A 4711-nucleotide genomic window follows, 5' to 3' on the forward strand; every position below is an offset into this window, starting at 1 on the left:
TTTCAACTGAGAGACACATAACACAGTAAGTAAGGTAGTACACTGTACACATGTAAATTGAGAGACAGCTAACACCGTAAGTAAGGTAGTACACTGTACACATATGAGACACATAACACAGTAAGTAAGGTAGTACACTGTACACATATGAGACACAACACAGTAAGTAAGGTAGTACACTGTACACATATGAACTGAGAGACACATAACACAGTAAGTAAGGTAGTACACTGTACACATATGAATTGAGAGACACATAACACAGTAAGTAAGGTAGTACACTGTACACATATGAACTGAGAGACACATAACACAGTAAGTAAGGTAGTACACTGTACACATGAACTGAGAGACACATAACACAGTAAGTAAGGTAGTACACTGTACACATTTCAACTGAGAGACACAGCACAGTAAGTAAGGTAGTACACTGTACACATATAAACTGAGAGACACAACACAGTAAGTAAGGTAGTACACTGTACACATATGAGACACATAACACAGTAAGTAAGGTAGTACACTGTACACATATGAGACACATAACACAGTAAGTAAGGTAGTACACTGTACACATATAAAGTGAGACACATAACACAGTAAGTAAGGTAGTACACTGTACACATATAAAGTGAGAGACACATAACACAGTAAGTAAGGTAGTACACTGTACACATATAAGCTGAGAGACACATAACACAGTAAGTAAGGTAGTACACTGTACACATATAAAGTGAGAGACACATAACACAGTAAGTAAGGTAGTACACTGTACACATATAAGCTGAGAGACACAACACAGTAAGTAAGGTAGTACACTGTACACATATAAAGTGAGAGACACATAACACAGTAAGTAACGTAGTACACTGTACACATATAAACTGAGAGACACATAACACAGTAAGTAAGGTAGTACACTGTACACATATAAACTGAGACACATAACACAGTAAGTAAGGTAGTACACTGTACACATATAAAGTGAGAGACACTTAACACAGTAAGTAAGGTAGTACACTGTACACATATAAATTGAGAGACAGATAACACAGTAAGTAAGGTAGTACACTGTACACATTTCAACTGAGAGACACAACACAGTAAGTAAGGTAGTACACTGTACACACATAAATTGAGAGACAGATAACACAGTAAGTAAGGTAGTACACTGTACACATATAAACTGAGAGACACATAACACAGTAAGTAAGGTAGTACACTGTACACATATGAACTGAGAGACACATAACACAGTAAGTAAGGTAGTACACTGTACACATATGAACTGAGAGACACATAACACAGTAAGTAAGGTAGTACACTGTACACATTTCAACTGAGAGACACAGCACAGTAAGTAAGGTAGTACACTGTACACATATGAGACACATAACACAGTAAGTAAGGTAGTACACTGTACACATATGAGACACATAACACAGTAAGTAAGGTAGTACACTGTACACATATGAACTGAGAGACACATAACACAGTAAGTAAGGTAGTACACTGTACACATATGAACTGAGAGACACATAACACAGTAAGTAAGGTAGTACACTGTACACATATGTATTGAGAGACACATAACACAGTAAGTAAGGTAGTACACTGTACACATATGAACTGAGAGACACATAACACAGTAAGTAAGGTAGTACACTGTACACATATGAACTGAGAGACACATAACACAGTAAGTAAGGTAGTACACTGTACACATATAAACTGAGAGACACATAACACAGTAAGTAAGGTAGTACACTGTACACATATGAGACACATAACACAGTAAGTAAGGTAGTACACTGTACACATATGAGACACATAACACAGTAAGTAAGGTAGTACACTGTACACATATGAATTGAGAGACACATAACACAGTAAGTAAGGTAGTACACTGTACACATATAAACTGAGACACATAACACAGTAAGTAAGGTAGTACACTGTACACATATAAAGTGAGAGACACATAACACAGTAAGTAAGGTAGTACACTGTACACATATAAGCTGAGAGACACATAACACAGTAAGTAAGGTAGTACACTGTACACATAGAAAGTGAGAGACACATAACACAGTAAGTAAGGTAGTACACTGTACACATATAAACTGAGACACATAACACAGTAAGTAAGGTAGTACACTGTACACATATAAGCTGAGAGACACATAACACAGTAAGTAAGGTAGTACACTGTACACATATAAATTGAGAGACAGATAACACAGTAAGTAAGGTAGTACACTGTACACATATAAATTGAGAGACAGATAACACAGTAAGTAAGGTAGTACACTGTACACATTTCAACTGAGAGACACAACACAGTAAGTAAGGTAGTACACTGTACACATATAAATTGAGAGACAGATAACACAGTAAGTAAGGTAGTACACTGTACACATATAAACTGAGAGACACATAACACAGTAAGTAAGGTAGTACACTGTACACATATGAACTGAGAGACACATAACACAGTAAGTAAGGTAGTACACTGTACACATATGAACTGAGAGACACATAACACAGTAAGTAAGGTAGTACACTGTACACATTTCAACTGAGAGACACAGCACAGTAAGTAAGGTAGTACACTGTACACATATAAATTGAGAGACAGATAACACAGTAAGTAAGGTAGTACACTGTACACATATAAACTGAGAGACAGATAACACAGTAAGTAAGGTAGTACACTGTACACATACAAACTGAGAGACACATAACACAGTAAGTAAGGTAGTACACTGTACACATAAACTGAGAGACACATAACACAGTAAGTAAGGTAGTACACTGTACACATATGAGACACATAACACAGTAAGTAAGGTAGTACACTGTACACATATGAATTGAGAGACACATAACACAGTAAGTAAGGTAGTACACTGTACACATATAAACTGAGACACATAACACAGTAAGTAAGGTAGTACACTGTACACATATAAACTGAGACACATAACACAGTAAGTAAGGTAGTACACTGTACACATATAAACTGAGACACATAACACAGTAAGTAAGGTAGTACACTGTACACATATAAACTGAGAGACACATAACAGTAAGTAAGGTAGTACACTGTACACATATAAGCTGAGAGACACATAACACAGTAAGTAAGGTAGTACACTGTACACATATAAACTGAGAGACACACAACACAGTAAGTAAGGTAGTACACTGTACACATATAAACTGAGAGACACATAACACAGTAAGTAAGGTAGTACACTGTACACATATAAACTGAGACACATAACACAGTAAGTAAGGTAGTACACTGTACACATATAAAGTGAGAGACACTTAACACAGTAAGTAAGGTAGTACACTGTACACATATAAACTGAGAGACACATAACACAGTAATTAAGGTAGTACACTGTACACATATGAGACACGTAACACAGTAAGTAAGGTAGTACACTGTACACATATGAGACACATAACACAGTAAGTAAGGTAGTACACTGTACACATATGAATTGAGAGACACATAACACAGTAAGTAAGGTAGTACACTGTACACATATAAACTGAGAGACACAACACAGTAAGTAAGGTAGTACACTGTACACATAAATTGAGAGACACATAACACAGTAAGTAAGGTCGTACACTGTACACATATAAACTGAGAGACACATAACACAGTAAGTAAGGTAGTACACTGTACACATATAAACTGAGAGACACAACACAGTAAGTAAGTAAGATAGTACACTGTACACATATAAACTGAGAGACACATAACACAGTAAGTAAGGTAGTACACTGTACACATATAAACTGAGAGACACATAACACAGTAAGTAAGGTAGTACACTGTACACATATAAAGTGAGAGAGACATAACACTGTAAGTAAGGTAGTACACTACACATATGAGACACATAACACAGTAAGTAAGGTAGTACACTGTACACATATGAGACACATAACACAGTAAGTAAGGTAGTAGTACACTGTACACATGAATTGACAGACACATAACACAGTAAGTAAGGTAGTACACTGTACACATATAAACTGAGAGACACATAACACAGTAAGTAAGGTAGTACACTGTACGCATATAAACTGAGAGACACATAACACAGTAAGTAAGGTAGTACACTGTACACATATAAACTGAGAGACACATAACACAGTAAGTAAGGTAGTACACTGTACACATATGAGACACATAACACAGTAAGTAAGGTAGTAAACTGTACACATATGAATTGAGAGACACAACACAGTAAGTAAGGTAGTACACTGTACACATAAACTGAGAGACACATAACACAGTAAGTAAGGTAGTACACTGTACACATTTCAACTGAGAGACACAACACAGTAAGTAAGGTAGTACACTGTACACATTTCAACTGAGAGACACATAACACAGTAAGTAAGGTAGTACACTGTGCACATATAAACTGAGAGACACATAACACAGTAAGTAAGGTAGTACACTGTACACATATAAATTGAGAGACAGATAACACAGTAAGTAAGGTAGTACACTGTACACATATAAACTGAGAGACACATAACACAGTAAGTAAGGTAGTACACTGTACATATATAAACTGAGAGACACATAACACAGTAAGTAAGGTAGTACACTGTACACATTTTAACTGAGAGACACATAACACAGTAAGTAAGGTAGTACACTGTACACATTTTAACAGAG

Source organism: Lampris incognitus, chromosome 7 (assembly GCF_029633865.1).
Source record: "Lampris incognitus isolate fLamInc1 chromosome 7, fLamInc1.hap2, whole genome shotgun sequence".
NCBI lineage: Eukaryota > Metazoa > Chordata > Actinopteri > Lampriformes > Lampridae > Lampris > Lampris incognitus.